Consider the following 20,312-nt stretch of genomic DNA (forward strand, 5'->3'; position numbering starts at 1 on the left):
GTGTGTGTGTGTGTGCGTGTTTGTGTGTGTGTGTGCGTGCAAGGATGTGCGTGCTTGTGCGAAGATGTGTGTGTGTCTGTGTATCATGTGGGCATGTGTGAGTGTGAGCCTGAGCGTGTGTGTGTGAGTGTGTAAGTGTGTGTGTGTGTGTGCATATGCAAAGGGTTGCTGGCATTTCCGAAGATAGCCAGCCTGACATTTATATTGACTTTGATGCTGATAATCCCTCACAAATTGTGTGTATTTTTGTGTGTGTGTGCGCGCATCTGCGCGGAGCGAAGAGGGGGGTCTGTGTGTGTTTGGACATCTCTATCGTGTGTGTGTGTGTGTGTGTGTGTGTGTGTGTGTGTGTGTGTGTGTGTGTGTGTGTGTGCGTGTGCGGTGTGTGTGTGTGTGTGTGTGTGTGTGTGCATGTGTGGGGATGCATTTGCATCCATATTTTTTAAGCAATATTTGTATGAGGATGTATAAAAATCAAACTACTACATTTCTATCCTCAACATAATAAGACAGCAAAAAATTCTAAGTAAGTGAGGAAAGGTCAGAGGTAACAGTCTGTTGTGAATAGCAGGATCATCTGGAACCATCCTAATCCAGATGATGAACGAGGCTTCCTCTCAGCCCTGACGTCCCGTCATGTGGTGGTGAATGATGAGGTCACCTGGGGAGCAACACACGCTAGTCTGAGGCTAGTGTGATCATAATACTGCTATATCTGTGGTATATATGTCTATGCTATTTACTAGGGGTGTAACAATTCGCCAATACGAATCGCTAACCGGTTGGATTAACAAAGATGCTACTACATCGATCCGTGGGCCCCTGAATCGATTTAAAAGGACTAAGAATCAGTCGATGTGCCGATTTAATCAGTTTAGTGAAGCTGAAAGGGTGCATCAGCGATGTTGGGGGACGTCACTTCTGTTGGTATTTGAAGGGAGGTCCAAAACAAACAGAGCCATCTCGCCCCTCCCTTCCTTGTTTCGTGCATCCTGTAAAAACTATCATGAACTCAGCGCAAAACCCCACAACATGCTCCGCTGCCCCCCCCCTCCTCAACAACGAGCAAGAAAAGGATTATTTGCGTTGATTGCTCGATTGCTTACTTTGAAGTTAAAGAAGGGCCGACATGCACGTTTTTATACCCGTGATTTTAGGTATACTATTTTATCATAGAGGGAGTCAAATTTTAGGAAAGAAAATCTGTCAGATGAAAATAATGAGATATTTTTTGTTTGGACTAGCAATAGACTAGCTATAGGCCTATATTTCTGATGTGGTTCTGTAGTGTGTATGTGGCTTTATTTTGTACCAATCAGATCGCTCAAAATATTATTTTTTGTTGTCTATTATATATATATATATATATATATATATATATATATATATATATATATATATATATATATATATTGAGCGATCTGAATGGTCGTAAAATAAATATATTTTTGGGGGAGTGATCTGATTGGTAAAAAAAAAGAAAGAAAAATGTTTGAATTAAACAAATATTAACTGTATCTATCTGATGGAATCATATCTCATCAAACCGCACCAAATTGTTAAAACATTGAATCGAATCGCATCGAATCGTTCCATATTAAAATGTATCGTCCCTGAATGTATCGTACCGCATTCATCTAGATACTTATCGGATCGTCTTATAAAGGAGATGTGCACACGCATATTATTTACATAAATAAAAGCTCTATAAGATCAATGATTTCCAGCAAATGCCAAAATAATTGGTCGGTCTAGTTTCAAATAATCTTTCCCCTCCAAAGTAGCATTGTCTCTCATGGGTTTGTTTCATATTATATGTCATTATGTTTCATAAGATTCTCATAGTGGAACACCACATTTATTACTTGTGCACAGATGGTGTTTCGATTTCACGCTGCGTCGATCCAAGTCCTGCTGGCTAGTCCAAAGTCTTCCCTTTATTGCCTATCATGTTCCCTTCCTTCCTCAACCTCCACCAGTGTTCCCCTCCACTGTGTGTTGTATACAGCCATTCTGGAGATACAGGGGAGGCCAACACCTTCAGAAAGAAGGGTCGGGGGTCCCGGTAGGGCAAGGTTTAACACAGCACATTTTGTGTGTGTTTGTGTGTATGTGTGTGTGCATGCGTCTGTGCGTGGGTGCGTGTATGTGTGTGTGCGTGTGTGTGTGTGTGTGTGTGCGTGACATGGCCATTATCCCCCTGTAGACAGAGTAAATAACTGGTAAATGTCCCTGGAGAGGAAGAACAGACCACCTCAGCCCCCTCTGGCTGCTAGCCCTTCATTAGTTGCTAAACGCCGGCGGCGGCCCGGATGGGAGGAGACACGGAGCAGGTTAGTGCTTGTCCCTCCGGCGACTCTACTTCCGTCCGTCTGTCCCTCGACTCCCAGGAACAGGAGCCGGCCCCGGCCCCGGCCCCGGCCCCGGCTCCGGCTCCGGCGCTGAAGGCTGGTTATGTTTCTGCTCCGTGGGGCCGTCTGTCCAAAAAATTTAGAAAATAAAGGAAAGAATGAAGAAAAAAAAACTCTGCTCTGAAAAAGATAAATGAGCATCAGACAGGCCATCTCCTGGAAGCGAAGCTCTCTTCTTCCTCCTCATCCTCCCCCCTTCCTGTCATCTGATACTCCCCGCCCCCCCCCCCCCCCCGTTTCTGCACCTGCCCTCCTGCCTTCCTTCCTGCCCTCTGCCCCCGCCCCCCCCCACAACCAACACACTCACTCCCTTATCCAGCTTGCACTTCCAAATTCAGAATTGAAGGGGGTACCCCCCCCCTCTCCCTCTCTCTCCCTCTCTCTCTCTCTCTCTCTCTCTCTCTCTCTCTCGCTCTCTCTCTCTCTCACTGGTTGGTATCTCTTCTGTGTGTGTGTGTGTGTGTGTGTGTGAGAGCTCTCCTCTTTCCCACAGCTCCTCCAGTAGGACATCTGCATGCAGGACTCCGCTGCTGTCGCCTCGCTGAGGAGGAACAGAGGGAGCGGCTGTTCCCTCTTTGGTTACATCGGTAGCGTGTTACTGTTTGGCGTGCGTAGGCTGGCGGGTGGTGTGCTGGGATTAAGAACTATACCTTTAAGTTCAATGTGTTTGAATACAGTGTGTGTCAGTAGTAGTAATTTATCCGTGTTCATTCAAAGTCTACGGTAACAAAACCAAAAAAATAGTGTGTTTGTTTTGGGGCCCTATTACAATGTGTTCATGGTATAATTACATATTGTATTGTGTTAAAAGAACAGCCAGTCTCAGTGACCTTGACCCGAGTGAAACGCATTCCGTTCTTTGTGGAAATCAGTTGGCTTCGGTAGCGGGCTAACGCCCAGCGCTAATGCCCGCCGCTGTTCCGGCTCTGTCTTGATGTGGTGCCCAACAGGCGGGTCGGGAGCCATTGGAGGGCAGTGTCGGTCCCGCCTCCTCCCAACAGGGGGTCCTCCTGCTGCCAGCCGTCCTCCGGCTCAGGCCTGAGCCCCTTGTGTACAAAGACCATCTATCTTCTCATGTCTGTCCTGTACCATTGACTCCACAACACCATACTCTATGCCCCCAACCCCAACCTACACCCCCACCACCCTACACCAAACCACCATACAGCCCCAGCTTACATCCCACCATACAGCTCCATACTACACAAAACCACCATATAGCTCTGCCCTGCATCCCCTCCCTACACATACACCCCAACTTCCCCCCCATACAGCCCCACAACCATACACCACCTTCCCTTCCCCAAACCACCCTACATTTACATCCCAACCCTACAGCACCCTAACATACAGCCCCAACCCTACAGCCCCACCCTACACTTCCCTTCTACTTTTGCGTCCCACCCTTCTTCACCAGGGGAACACTTCTACTGCTGAACCTTGGCTCTTATGGATATTTTAACATAGACAAAGTAGACACAAACCTCCTTTCTTAGTGTGTGTGTGACTGTGTGTGTATGCGTCTCTCTTTGTCTTTTGCATCTGTGTGTGGGTCTGTATGTGAATGTGTGTGTGATTTTTCGTGTGTTTGTGTGTATGTGTAGGTCTTTGAGTGTGAATGGCTGCGTGTGTGTGTGTGTGTGTGTGTGTGTGTGTGTGTGTATGCCTGTGTGTGTGTGTGTGTGTGTGTGTGTGTGTGTGTGTGTGTCTGAGTTCCGGAGAAGGGTCCAAGGCAGGATGTTGTGATAAGGCCTTTAGCTGCAGGCGGTTGATAAGTGACTTCCACTGCTGTTATCTGAGACATCTCGCTATGTGTGTGCATGCGTGCATGAGCGTGTTGTGTGAATGTCTCACCTGTGAGTGTTTACCCTGTTTCAATATGGGTGCTTTGTGAACATAACTTTAGCTTGCACTGAACTTTGTGTTAGTCAGTTGTTGTTTTTTTCTGGATGGATGCGTGACAGTTATTACCGGTAGCAAAAAAGGTATTGAGAAAAATATGTATTGTATTCTTAAAAAATTGTTGATCGACAATAAGTCGGCAGGCACATTGAACCGATCAATCACTTGTAGCTATGAGTTTCCTCAGGACTGCTAATGGTGAATCCGTAGGATTTGAACAGCTTCTCTCTAGGGATGCCTTCAACAACAAAGCCAGTGTATTTATCCTCCAAAGGCTCTGTCTCCCATATGCCCAAACCAGTTCCTCTGAGTGACTCCTCACAAAACAGGCTGACACACTTGTCATACCAGCGCAGTCGTTGTCAATGGAATGCGCAATTTGGTTGGTAATTTGTCCATCCACTCATGGTGACGATGTAAATCAAATTCTTTGGGTAAAAATATGTTTTTTTGGGGGTGTTTTGAGGTTTTGGTCCTACGGGGTGTTTGGCAGGATGTCACTCAGGAATTAACAATGCATCCCATACGTTCCAGTTCCCTAACACAGTGAGCGTCGGGCTCCTGTGTGCAGCTGAGGCCGCTGAATGACAAGCTGGTGAAGAGGAGGATTAATCCAAACATTGGATTAAACCCTTTTGCTGTTTTTTTGTTTTATGTTTGTCTCTTTCTATACAACTTGTTTCCCTCGGTAAACAGACACAATTTGGTGTTTTGTGTTGGAATCTACCTGTTCTTCATCATCACCATCATCATCATCATCATCATCATCATCATCATAATCATCATGATCATCATCATCATTGACCAGAGTGATTGTTTATTGATGTGTCAGAATGATTAACACTTACAGTGATTACAGTACCATAGTATCACTTCTGTTTATACATGTTGTTTTATTATGTAAATTGCAAACTTCTCTTATCTTTCAGGATACCTCCAACTCCATTTCTTACTTTGCTGCCACTGCTTCTTGCTCTTATTTCGCGTTCAGATGAATTTTGACGATCATCTAAGTTTTGATACATTTCATACGGACCTAACCTTTATTGCGAACGAGCTGACTGTCGCTTTGCAAGGTTGACTCCGCCATCGGTGTGTGAATGTGTGTATGAATGGTTGTAAGTCGCTTTGGATATGAGAGCCTGCTAAATGCCCCAAATGTAAATGCAGTACTCTGTTGAAGCTGATGTTAAATACAGTAGAAAATGAAATGTTTAATTTTAGTTTTCTTTGCTTTAAACCAGTCAGTTATATCAATCCCTCAAGAGGATCTTTTTTCTTTATTACAAACTATTTATATTTCAATGTAGACCAAGGGACATGCAGTGAGCAGTGTAACATGAAGTTGTGGTATATTGATCTTTCTGTGTGTGTGTGTGTGTGGGTGGATAGTTTTTGTGTAAGTAGATAGTTATGTGTGTGTATATACAGTGCTGTGTGTGTGTGTGTGTGTGTGTGGGTGTGTGTGTGTGTACAGTTTAGTGTTCTTTGTCTTCATGTTTGTGTTCCTCATAAGGAGGCTCGCCTTATATCTAGCCCAGCGATTGGATCTTCTTCATGTCCTCTTTCAGTCAAGGCACGGAGCCATGCCGCATCAATGTTCCCATGTAACCAGAGAACACACACACACACACACACACACACACACACACACACACAAAAGGCTCATATAGCTGCCCAAAGGTGTCCACGTTTTAGATATAATATCACATATTATTATATCATGAAAGGCGTCATATTACTGTATTCTGAACAACCGCACTGTGTGTATGTGTGTGTGTGTGTGTGTGTGTGTGTGTGTGTGTGTGTGTGTGTGTGTGTGTGTGTGTGTGTGTGTGTCTGTGTGTGTCTGTGTGTGCGTGTGTGTGTGTGTGTCCCAGAGCCAACAAATGTACTGAACGTGTGTTGCTGCGCTTCACTGGTAACTGATGGCTTTACGCTGCGGGTAGCAAAAGACACACACACACGCAATCTCTCATGCACACACATGCAAACAAACACAGACACATGCCCAGCACGCCTGAAATGTTCTTTGAATGGGGTTAATTACATAGTGTCACCCAGACCCTCCCATCTCCTTGTGTCAATATGTCTGTAGCTGACAGGCTCTGAGACCCAGGGACTAATTACTACCTCTGCTCATTAGGTTGTACCCACAGGGCTCCACAAACATACCTATTCCACCAGAAAAGCACATCTTTTGAAATTAAATAAAAAAGTATCTGGAAAGTAATTATTAATTGATATCTTTAAACCCAGGGGTCCTTATCTGTCGGTTAAGAAGAAATTCAGTTAATTAAACAAAGAGTAATCTCTCTCTCTCTCTCTCTCTCTCTCTCTCGCTCTCTCCCTCTTCCTCTCTCTCTTTCTCTGGCTCTGCTTTACCCTAAAGATGCAGCAGAATCCATGAATGCTTTTGAAGTTATTGTCAGACAGAGGCTTCCAGTATTTTTTTTATATATACACAGAAATACAAGGTGGGGTAGTGTCTGAGGACCTGAGGTGGGGTAGTGTCTTAGGACCTGAGGTGGGGTAGTGTCTGAGGACCTGAGGTGGGGTAGTGTCTGAGGACCTGAGGTGGGGTAGTGTCTGAGGACCTGAGGTGGGGTAGTGTCTTAGGACCTGAGGTGGGGTAGTTTCTTAGGACCTGAGCTGGGGTAGTTTCTTAGGGCCTGAGGTGGGGTAGTGTCTTAGGACCTGAGGTGGGGTAGTGTCTTAGGACCTGAGGTGGGGTAGTTTCTTAGGACCTGAGGTGGGGTAGTGTCTTAGGACCTGATCTTGGGTAGTGTCTTAGGATCTGAGGTGGGGAGCTTCAGCTGCTCAACACACAGGACTCGGGATGCAGGATTGTTTATGAGGCAATAGCAATGTAACATTCAACAATGTTTAACTCCCCGAAATACACGGCCTGATAATGTCGGCAACTGCAACTGAAATATTTACAAGTGAGCGATGGAAGAAAAAAAAGACAGAAATAACGAGATGCCTCAGAACCTCTGCTACTGTCACGTTCAACATGCTGCTGAAGTGCTCCTTTATCTCATTTTTCCTGGCTGCGAACGCTCTGAGCTGATGAGCAAAGTTTCACTTATTTACATTGGCTGTCAGCCTCGTTGCCACAGCAGACTCATCCAGGAGAGATGTGATCAGCATGCTGAGGTGGAATCATCCGCTCATTTCTCCAGTGGAGCTGATGGATGGGTTTTAAACAGGGAACTAAGAGCCCTGGGAGACAGGCCGGTCTTAAGGCTGGTTAAGGTCACAACTCAGGATCTGCAATGTTTTATAGTTTGTTAAGTCATCGCTGACACATCTGGCCATCTTTGTTTTCTGTATTTTCTTGTGAGTTTAAAGTGGCTGTATGTCAGCTAATAGTTAGGGAAATGCACTGAGAAAGTGAGAAAGCTCTTACAAGTTGACTGCGACTGGCTCTGTTTGATGAAATCTAGATTTTAGACTGCTCCCGGCTCATTTCTGACCATCAAAGTATCTTCTGATTGGTTCGGGGACTCAAGATGGCCTGTCGATCAATGAAGTGTGAATATAAAACCTCTCAAAGGCTGAGGGGAGCAGAGAGGGAGGGGACTGATTTTTTGTTGTTGTTTATTTTCTAAATCCAGCTCTCTTCTGTTTTGTTTTTTCAGCTCTCTCTTTACAACTCTGGAATCGTACCTATAGCAGCTTAACGTGTGGATACTTGTGATAATGGTACGCCCGATTCACGGTGTGTGTGCATTGCCTTAGTGATCCCTCTGTCAGCTGTACAACAGCGGCGGTAATCCATGTTTACCTCAGGTGCTAGTCAGGCTGCGGTGAGGTGGTTCCCCCCAGCATCCCGGCGCCAGTAGATTACCAGAGGAAAGCACAATCAAGCCTTGCAGAGAACAGTTCTACCACACTCACAATCAAAGCAAAAAATTACACTCTCATCGCCAAGAAAAAAAAAAAAGGATATCTGAGACTAGAGAATGTGTTCTTGAAGGATACTGTCACAGACAACAAACACTTATTTTGAAAAAAAAACAACTGTATTTTCAGGTATCTTTATTTATTTATTTTCTTTTTTTCTCTCTCTCCCTCCCTCCCTTCCTCCCTCAGTCCCCCCTTCCCTCCCTTCCTCCCTCCCTCGTGAGTGAATTTAGCTTTGCTCTCTTGCTATCTGTTGTTGGCACACCACAAGCTCCTAAATCATAACAGGAGTTAGAGAGTATGGTTATAACACTATCCTCCAGTATTGTGCTAACACTATCCTCCAATATGGAGCTAACAGTATCCTCCAGTATGGAGCTAATACTAGCCTCCAGTATTGAATTAACACTATCCTCCGACATGGAGCTAACGCTAGCCTCCAGTATGGAGCTAACACTAGCCTCCAGTATGGAGCTAATACTAGCCTCCAGTATGGAGCTAACACTATCCTCCAGTATGGAGCTAACACTAGCCTCCAGTATGGAGCTAACAGTATCCTCCAATAAGGAGCTAACACTAGCCTCCAGTAGGGAGCTAACAATCCTCCAGTATGAAGTTAACATGATCCTCCATGTACTTTCCCCAGAGAAAGACAGATAGTGAGCCTCTGTGTTCCTGTGTGTGTGTGTGTGTGTGTGTGTGTGTGTGTGTGTGTGTGTGTGTGTGTGTGTGTGTGTGTGTGTATGTGTGTGTGTGTGTGTGTGTGTGTGTGTGTGTGTGTGTGTGTGTGTGTGTGTGTGTGTATGAGTCAGTCAGGAAAACCACAATGACGGCAGTCTCTCGGCGGAGGTCTCTGATTGCGGACGTAAAGTAGACGAAACAGAGCTTTACCATCTGTGTGCATTTGTGTTTATGTGCGTTTGTGTGTGTGTGCGTGTTTTTTTTGTCAGTGTTTGAGCTGTGATGGGAGGTTACAGGTGACTAGGCCTTTCCCAGTACGTGCCTTGTTGTGTATTTTGTGTGTGTGTGTGTGTGTGTGTGTATGTGTGTGTGTGTGTGTGTGTGTGTGTGTGTGTGTGTGGTGTGTGTGTGTGTATGTGTGTTTGTACAAGCTTCTGTGCAGGGCATTTTGGGTTTGCCTGTGTAAATATATTTGAGTATTTCTTGTGTATTCTTCTGTGTGTGTATTTTGCTTGTGTGTGGGTTTGTGTGTTTGCTTGTGTGTATGTGTGTGTGTGTGTGTGTCTGTGTGTGTGTGTGCTTATCATGTGAGAAAGAAGACGTCTAGTGTCTAGTGTGGGAACTATCAGAGTGGATGACTTCATGCAGCACAGCTCTGTCACAACCATCTTGTATACATAATCAGTCTTGCAGGGGAGTATCAAGGAAGCACATGGAAATACTGCTCTTGCTAACACAGCCTTTTTTATCCTCTTGGTAAGAAATAACATTAGTTATGGTTTTTGCTGCATGAAGTTTAAGGGAAAAAAAGAAAGTTCTCGCCAAGAAACGTCTCTCTATCTTTCCACAAGCCAGAGGGAACACTGTGAGTGTTTCCTCCATGCGATAGCCAACAGGTGTATAAGGAGTGTTTGTGGGTGTTGACAGTTAAGGAGCACACATAAAAACAAAGCATTCACCAGCAAACACACACTCACATGGAAAAACATCCACACACGAGGAAACACACACAAACACACTCGTACACAAAGAAACCCACGCACATATGTTCAAACACACACACACACACAAAAAAAATGAAAAATAGTATAATGACCCATATCACACCATAGCTGGAGGGGGGCTAGGAGACATCTTAGATCGGTGTTTATGCTGCAGACAGATAGGGCTGCTCCGATAGCAGGGCCTATGGATGCAGCACGCTGAGACGTTTGGAGGAATACAAAAGCAGAGTGTCAGATGGAGAACAAAAAACCGAGCGAGGCCTGGCTCACATTTCTCCAGGCCCTCCACCTCTCAGAGTCCACCTGTGATGTTATTTCGAACCCGGGATGTTGCTATGCATCTTCATTGGGTATATTCCACTGCTACACACCACAGGGCTGAGTTCCAAGGGTGTGCGTGTGACCCTGTGGCCCCTTTTAGCAGTTCTAAATCATTGCGCTACAAATCCAACATTTAAAAACATTGTACACATACATCTACAATTCGTCACTGAAAGTAGCGAACATTGTAATCAATTTGCCTTCTGTAGCGTCTCAGGACACACGGCCTGAGCCTTCTGTAGTCTCAGGACACACGGCCTGAGCCTTCTGTAGTCTCAGGACACACGGCTTGAGCCTTCTGTAGTCTCAGGACACACGGCTTGAGCCTCCAGTAGCGCTGCGTCTTAGGTCAGCCTGGGGGGTGGGGGGGGGGGGGGGGGGGGGGGGGGGGGGGGTGTGAGTCAAGCGATGGCAGGATCTGTCAGCATGGCGTCTTCAGCATGTTTGGTGGGGGTGCGGAAGAGCGGGGTGGGGCGGGTGGTTGAGGAGGCGGGGGGTAATGGAGAAGAAAGAAAAACCTGCTCAGCGAGATGTGGCTCCTCACTGTCTCCTGCGTTTGGGAATTCCTGGGAATTCCAGCCAACTCAGATTGTCATCAGATCCAGAGACACCCCGCTGCTGAGTCGGCCAAGTCACGCTTGGGCCTTGATAAACCTTCTCCCTCTCTCTCTCTCTCTCTCTCTCTGTCTCTCTCTGTGTCTCTCTGTCTCTCTCCACCCTCTCTCTTTCTCTCTTTGCTTTCTCAAGATTCAAAGGGCTTTATTGGCATAGAAAACTCACGGTTACATTGCCAAACCACAAGTAGTCAAATAAGATACAACATGGATAAGAAATGATAATTGTATTAATAACAATCTCTCTTTCTCTCTCTCCCCCCCACCCCTCTCTCTCTCTCTCTCTCTCTCTCTCTCTCTCTCTCTATGGTCAATGAACCATATGACCTGATCTTATGAAAGCAAAGTATTCAGGGCTGCCAGTCATGAGGCCTGGTAACTCGGTGGTCCACAGTCCGTCTCTGTTGGGCAAACTCCTCCAGTACCAAATTTTAATAGATGGAATATTAAATATAAGCCTTCTGGCAACCAGGGAGGATGCCTCGTCTAAGTGATATATAGTAAGTAATATCATGGTTCATTAAAAACAGCTATTTACAATGGGCTGAACCTTTGTTTATCTATCCAGACAATTCTCCTCACTGCAACAAAATCAAATAATGGCCATCATCAGATTAAACAGATAGGGTGAACAAGCATTTACCAAAGCTTTGGAACCGATCTTGTGTCAACTGTTACATTCATTTTATGTATTTCATTTCTAACACCCGCAGGGTTCAAACAGCCAAACGCAGCAACAATTGTATTGGCAGAGATACGGCGGTGTGATAATTCTCCTTATTTCCGTAGAAACATCCATTCTCCTTAGTTTTCAGAAAACACATTCATCCTGGCTACTATCCCTGCCTCTGGGTGGGAAATAAAAGTGGTTGAATTTGAAGGTCGCTGTCATAAAGTCACAGCTCATAACACACAAAGAATGATGTTCTCTCTGGATATTTCATCCCAAAGATATTACTAAAACACAAAAACAGCACAGGGAGAAAACCGAATCCCTTCTTTTATAGTAATCTTCCCGGCAATTACAGAGAATGTTCCACACATGGTCCAGTTTATGGAAGTCCAAGCTTTAATGTGAAGCCAAAGCTTAAAAAAAAACTTAAAAAAACAGCATTGTTCCTACCTGTGAAGCTACGTCAGCTGTTTTCAATCAGAATTGGCTAAACACCCTCAAGCCTATCTGCACATGCACGCACAAACACACACAGTAGAACGCTCTCACACACACAAACATACACACACAAACCCAATGTACCTAAATACATGTACTGTACACACACACACACACAATTACTGATACAAACAAACATCTAAACACATTTGGATTCTTACAAGGAAAGTATTGTGAATCAATTTGAAATAAACCTCTGTTCCCTTGCCTACACACACACACACACACACACACACACAAACACACACACACATTATTGTAATCCTAGGAAGGAGTGTTGCTGCAGTAAGGCATGTAAAGCAGTTCCTAGTTCAGAGCCTGAAGTGAAGGAGGAGGTATTGCATTGTTATGATCAGGTTTCTTTGACTACTCCGCTACACCTTACGGTTATCACCTTGTTATTTCCAGAAGTGGGTCACGGCTGCCCCGCAGTGCCTTCTTTTTGTTACAGTCTCTCTGCGCTGTAATTGACAAAAGATCCTGTACTCTGCTTGTTAACATTACAGCTGCCTTCAAGTTCATCTGTTCACGTGCGTGTGTGTGTGTGTGTGTGTGTGGGTGTGTGTGTGTGTGTGTGAGGGTGTGTGTGCATGAAGCGTGTGCATGTGTGTGCACAAACACACACACACACACACACTTACACATGCTTGTGCACAGCATCAGCAGCCGTGGAGTCTTTAATGACGGCCAAATAAGCGATCACATCTCACCGTTGGAGAGCGTGGCCTCTATTCTATTATTCATACCGCTGCTCCAAACGTTTTCACATGCGTGTGGATGTGTTTGGGGGGAGGGCAAGGGGAGATTGCCTCACTGGCACACACTACCTCCCTTCCAACGCAGCTGATAATGATGGGGGAAACCCGGGTGGCACACATTAAATTCCGCTCGGCAGTAAGGACGAGCGAGGTAAAGGAATATGAAAACACTTTTGTTGGAGAGAACCGTGTGAAATCCTCTATATATACTGCAAGGCATGGAGCTGTTGTCCTTTCTTTCTCATTGGAACAGGACCCTTTATTGGAGATGACTCTCCCTGTAATAATTTCCCTTGGCTCGTAGCAAACCCTGTTTCACTAAAACCTCCGTGACTTCTGAGAGCACTGAAGGAAGCCTGTTGTACACAATGGAAAACTGTGGCAAGGATTTGCCTGAATCAAGCCTAATTTAATTCCCTATTTTCTCTCATCACGTGGCCCTAACGTTACCCCTTTTACGTTTAGACCTCTAAACACTGTAGTTTGTTTCTTTTTTTGATGAATTCCGTTTTGAAAAGTGCCAAAATAAACGTAGACCGAAGACGAATCAGTAAAACGTTGTGAAATGATTTGCAGATGTGCTCTGCAGATGTGCTGTGTAGCTGCGCAGCCAAGGTTGTGTGTGCTTTAATCAATCCCGCCCTTTGATAAAAGTGTACAGACTAGTGAAAATATTTCTTCCGCTCTTCCCTGGCCAAAATCATTATGTCAGGGTGGGGGTTGCTGGAGGAGTGCATTTCTCCTCCTCGCTCCAAGATCTGTTGCTTCAGCTGCGAGGTTGATGTTACCGTTGATGCTCTCTGTCCTCTCCGGCTGCTGCAGTATGGATACAGTTTATGATATAATATATATTACTGTACACTATATTATATATACTGTATAGTTTATTCTATATAGAATATACTATATGTTATAGTGTATAGGCCTACTATATAGAAAATGCTGTATATTTTAAAGTGTATACAATATAGTATAGCCTATGTTATATATATTTAAAGTTTATTAACAGTACACTGGAGCTTTATTGTAGCCTAATTACAGGCCTATGTGACAAGCGGGTGTTTTAGTGAGTAGGCCTCGTACTAATTCAGCCAACAAAAAAACACACACTCTTATTAGTTATTACCGGTTAAGAGGGCCTATTTTTACCGTGTAAAGGTTTAACCGGAACAATCTTTCACTATGTGTACTTTTTACAACTGTCTAATCGTAGAGCGGTACTATTATGAGCAGGGCCGCTGCTGGCCGTTTCGGTGCCCTACGCGAGCGGGGGGGGCACCGGTTTTTACCTATATATTAGGTAAAAACATATAATTGCCGAAATTGAGTGATAGGTTATGCAATTAAGAAAAAACCACGGTGGGCCTCTTCATAACTAATTTATATATTTCTTTAATTCAGTACTGTAATAATTATTTTTATTTTTTAATTTTTTTTACAAACCATAATTTTTGGTGCCCCCCCAGGTACTTGGTGCCCTACGCACTCTGCGTACTCTGCGTATAGGGAGCGGCGGGCCTGATTATGAGGCGGCTATAACAGTTGCTGTCCTTTGACTTTGTAAAGCAACATATTTTGTTGCCTGCTCCTCGCTAAGTACATAAGCACGTATTAATTGCCATTCACACAGTCAGGGGGTTATTTCTCCAGAAGGCCTACATTCCTGAGCCTGTATTTTGTGATTGAGAATGTCCTTTTGGTAAACTTTGTCTTAAAAAAAATAAAATTAGCACTTTCGATTCAAATTTTAGAAGAACACTATTTTTTTTACTTTTTGAAGTTGACCTTGAAAAGGTCCTCTCAAACGCATGTAACCCAAAGCCCCACATTGATCTACCAGGCGGAAAAATACTAAACCTGATACATCTCACACAAGCATTCGTCAAAATCATAACTGGCATCACTGCGACGGTCTGTCAGAGATGTTAACCTTTCCCCGGATCTGGTTGATCTGTTATCCTTGCGATGGGGATCCAGTTGCCTTTTTGGCTGTCCTTCCGCTGAACCTAGCATGACAAGGTGTGTTACGGACAGGAGACCAGCCGTGTGGAAGCAGCTCCTCCCACGGAGATTGCTTTTTCATCACAGTTATTTCAGCTGTTTCTTCAGGCATGAGGCATGTGCTGTTGCTGCACGGATCTTCTTCGAAGAACCACTGATCGTTTACCATTGTTACGGAGATTACTCTTGATGTCTTGATATTTTTCATATAAAAATAGAATATACAAGTATTTAATCTACTTAAACAGTCTGTCTTTTAATGTCTCTGAATGTAGGCATCATATGTGTATAGGCACTTAATGTACACACTTAATGTACACACTTATTTTACATTATACGTCCTGGCACTTAAAATAGTACTTAGTGTACACAGGGAATGGGTTAACCTAGCAATTGTACGTTCTTGGCACTTGTTTCTATGAATATTTTTACTGTATCGACAGCAATATATAGGTTTTTCACTTTCTTGTGCCAAATGTACATATTGTAAATTGCTTTGGATTAAAGTGCTATAAAATCATTATTCTCTATACAAAAACTGAGGATGAATGAGTGAGTGTCTGGTGTGTACAACACAATGCATGTATTATTTATGGATGTCAATTACTGTCATTTTCTGACAGCATCAACAATGAGGTGGCTGATTCAATAACGATGGATGTGTGTGTGATAAGCTGACAGTTCCAAAGGTCATTGACTTACTTGAATAACAAAAATGCTCTTACATTACATTGCCGATGAAATAGAAACCTGTGGAGCATCTACTTGGAAACAGATTGTTGGTGACATTGTGGCAGGTCAGGACATGTTGAAGACTTACTAGGGAGGGACAGAGGGAGGGAGAGAGAGAGAGAGGGGTATACAGATAAGGAGAGAGAGAAAGAGAGGAAGAGAAAGAGAGGTAGAGAGAGAGAAAGAGAAAGAGAGAGGGGTAAGAGAGAGAGAAAGAGTGAGGCAGGGGGGAGAGAGCCAGGGAGAGATGGAGAGAGAGAGAGAGAGAGGGGGGGGGGGGGGGAGAGAGAGAGAGAGGGGGGGGGGGTGGAGGGGAGCGAAAAACAGTACAGACTTGTTGACAGAGTGCACTTCTTCAACTGGGAGTTTAAGCGATTTTCAACCTTTCAACCATTTAACCTTAAAATAACCTTCATAAGATCCCACCAGTAGCCCCAATGGTATTGTGTGACGCAGTGTGTCTGAGCTAATGGTACGGCTGTGATTGGCAGCAGCATATGCAGGGAGAAATGGTCTGCTGGTCTTTGGAGGTACAAGCCGACCAGGCAAGGCTGGGATGAAAGGGGGATTCAGAGCAGGTGGACAATAAGAACAATAAGGAACCTGATCTAACCATTCATTATTTTCTGTCCGAGTGGAGGTTTGGTTATCAAATACCTTACTGTATTAATCTGTCTACCATACCAAACAAAACTTATTGCAGTTGAGTTTAGTTAAACTAAACAAATTCAAACCAATCCAAGCTACAAAAATGTGTTAAATGTATCTCAGAAAGCATTAAATTGTGATGTTATGTTATTTTGTCATTTTTATTTCCGGTTCAAGATTCAGTTAGGCTTATGTTGGTAAAGCTGGGGGGGGGGGGACTGTTCAGCCATATGGGCCTTATGGCTTACAGTGCATGGATCGTAGTGACAAAGGCTGTTATGACACTAGAAATAGAATAAGGGGCGTGGGGGGGGGGGGGGCATGACTTCTACCCTTGGCCGAGCTGCAAGGTATGCGTTAATCCCCCTGACCTTTGCAGGACTACGGAAGGACAAAGGCAGGGAGCACCAGAAGGCTTTAGCCCGCCAAACTGATCTGGCTCCCAGTTCAGAGGAGCCCGCTCGCAACAGCGGAAACCGACGTAGCGCTCTCAAGGTTGCGGCTTCTGTTTAGCAGCATAGCCCCGCTGTAGAGACCCGGGTATCGCCGTACCTGGCGGGCGCTCTGAGGGAAAGTAGCCGCCGTTTAAAATGAGCACACAGCTGGATCCCTCTGGAGATACTTTTCAAAATAATACTTCATATTTTTTATTTTTAAAAAGAGGCTGATGCATTTTTCCGTAACAGTTTTTGACAGCAAGTCGTTTTCTTTTTCTAACGACTCAGTAGTTACTAGGGTTTCTGAGGGCAGCGTGTGATGGGGTTATTTTGCGTTCCCGTGAATCCCCTGGAATGGAGAGACCAGGGCGCTTCTGGTCAGCCCAGCCTATGTCCCTCTTTGAAGTCGCTGGCGGTATCAGAGCGATGATGTGTGGAAGACAGATAGAACAGCAGCTTGTCAGCAACACATGTGCCGCAACCAAACACACAGGACGATAAGTAGGTAGCAGCCCGGGTAGTCACGGCTAAAGACAGTTATACCAGCTCACTGCATTCCCTGCTACAGCCCTAATGGAAAGGTTCACATTACTGGAACAAGCCTTTTTTGAGTGGTAGCTTCACTAGCTTCCAGCTTCACCCGCTCTGGTGGCTAACTGCACACGTTGGAAAAATCACAATAATTTGCTCAATGACGGAATTACAACGCTGTCTGTCTGTCTCTCTGCCTCTTTCTCTGTCTCTCTCACGTTCTCTCTTTCTTTTAACTCTGTTTTTCTCTCTCTCTCTCTCACTTCCTCTCTTTCTCGCTCTGTCAAACTTCACTGTTCCTATGAGCACACACACAAACAGATCCAGATCATTCCACATCATGGCTGCCTCATCCCCGCCTCCCCCCCCCCCACCCACCCACCCCCAACGGTAGCCATCCCGCCAGCCCATCGCTACAGAGCCCCCCCTCCTGTGTGAGGTTAGAACGCTGACGCCAATCTGGCAACGCGCTCTTGTTTCCCTAGTCATCACCGGAGACCTACTTATCAACTGGCCTGCCTCACTGGTAACCCCCCCCTTCTCCACCACCACCACCACCACCAACGATTCCACCCTAGCCCCCCATCCCCGCCTTAACCCCCACCCCCACTCACCACCACCACCACCACCACCCTGATTATGCTAAACCACAGGGCTGTTTACCTTGGATTGCAATCAGCACACCGGCGGCCCTACCAGCTCCCATTAAAGGAGTGCACTGTGGTGGTGGGCTCTGCCCTGTGAAGTGGGCGACCAGCACCGAGCGGGCTGCCAGGCCCAGATAAAAGATGAATTATAGATACTTCGCCCCGGGGGCCCCCGGCGTGGAGGTGGGTTGAGGTGGTGGTGGTGGGGAGGATAGTAGTGTGTTTGTGTGTGGGAGGGGGGGAAGGGAGGGTTTGGAGGCCAATGCTCGGGTAACGAATCCCTCAGGCGATACTCTGAAAGGTGAAATGGATTTATATCGATGGAGCCAAAGAGGATAAATCATGGTCGGAAAAAGGGGGTTTTCGGTGGGGAAGGGGGCTGGTGAAGGGGATAGCACGCTAGCAGCTCGTGTGTCGTCCCGTGAATTATACAAACGGTTCAAGAGAGTATTTAAGATGCGTCAGGGTCAAGGGTTTTCCATGTTGGGATGGTACTATAATTGCAGAGCGGTGTAACTTCAAACGCTTCGCTGTGGACCTGAGAGGGCGACTAGCACACTCCCTTTAGAGGGTTAGATGCGATAACTTGAGTTCAATGCAGGACGGCCCAGGCTCTGTTGCTAAACGCACTCCCGTCTGTCTGAATGAGGATTTGATATTCTGGGTTTCGTCAGCATCATCCAAATATTATGTAGATGAGAATGAATGAACGGTGAACTCTCATTAGAGAGTGGTTTTACAGATCGATGAAAGTAGTATGTGTAAGTAAAATATGAACCTATGTAATTCTTCTAATGAGAGTTGTTGAACTCTCATTAGAAGAAATACAAAGGTTCATGTTTATGGTTTTACTTTGATTGATCGGCAGCTGTGTTTGTGGAGCCATTTAACTGAAATACATGTATTCCTTCAGATCCACATGCATACCAATCAGTCCGACCACAGCTAAAAAAAAATATTTTCACAAGACAATATTGTCAGAGAGACAAAGATAATATCACAAAGGGCCCAAATGTTTTGCTCTGGAATGTCTGAAACAACATGTTCATCATACTTCGCCCGTAGGGATACTTCGCCCGTTTTGATTTCAATACAGTTATAGAAGGATTGTGTCTTTCAAAAAGTTTTTTCCTTTTCTTTTGTCCCATATGCACCATAGACCGTTTCTGACCTTTACAGCAGACAGCGAGCTTGAGAGAGCAAAAACTGTTTCTTTTATTATCTGCGACAGGAAAGATTAAATGTCCTCCATCCAGTTTGCATAACAACAACAACCACAGTCTGAGCGCCAAACGGCGTGGAAGAATGACATTATTCAGAGTTTGGATAAAGACCATATTGGTATTTTTGGACGGCCACCATATGGATGTGCATTGTCTCAGGCTGTGACTTGAACTAACACACTGTGTCTCATGGAGGATCAGCTTAAACGAAGGCACCAGTCGGAAAACAATAGCACACAAATAACAATACATCCACAACTCCACACAGCTCTATGGCCAGAACGGGCACATGATATGTGAAGTCATGGGGTCAGAGTGTCCTTAACCCATGCCTTCTGATAAACTCCCTGTGGTACACAAGCCTGGCATCGCCAGCCAAATTTCGATTTCCAAAAGGCATGCCGCTAGACGCAATTGGAAAGGCCTAGAAGCAATCATAGCAACAAACCGGCTGACACAGCAACGGCAAAACATCTTTCAAGTGCAGTCGTTTATTCATTTATGAAAATAAACCGTGCGGTTCGCTTAATACTGCCTCGATAGCGTAATGATTAGACCATTCAGCGGCAGCCATCTTTGTTGTTGTCGTCGTATTTATCCAGCCTCATATTGGAGGAACGGTTGTGATTGGTCTGTCTATCTCGTACTCTCGATTACTTTTCGTATCGGAGGGGAGCCAGACCTTATCTGCAGAGCATATAAAACCTGAGCTTGCATGTTTCGTCTGGTTCCCAGGCTTCTGGTCAGTTGTCTAGTCTGTCAAACAGTAAATGAACATACACAGCGTGCACAGTGCTATGATGCAGTTCTTCATTGGAAGAAACACAATGACACAATGCGTGTTTATGACCAGTGTTTTGAAACAATCTCAAAGCAGTGATGGACGGCTGGCCAGAGCCAGATTATAGCAATCATGATGCTGTACCACCATCACAACCAATACCACCATCAGCACCACTATCATCACCACTAGCACCACAATCAACAGCACTGTAAACACTATTATCGCCACCACCATCAACGCTACTTTCATCCCCACCACTATCACCCCCACCACCACCACTATCATGACTAATGGCACTATCACCATCATCACCAGCACCTGCACCAGCACCCACCACCATGTGTGTGTGTGTGTGTGTGTATGTGTGTGTGTGTGTGTGTGTGTGTGTGTGTGTGTGTGTGTGTGTGTGTGTTTGTGTGTGTGAAACGTCACACACACAGGGGCTAAGCTATCTAGGTGAGCACACAGACACACAAACAACACCCGCACCCTTTTCCTAATCTCCCCCCCCCCCCACACCCTCCCCCTAATCTCTCCC

The sequence above is a fragment of the Pollachius pollachius genome (assembly GCF_949987615.1).
Source record: "Pollachius pollachius genome assembly, chromosome: 1".
In the NCBI taxonomy this organism is placed as follows: Eukaryota; Metazoa; Chordata; class Actinopteri; order Gadiformes; family Gadidae; genus Pollachius; species Pollachius pollachius.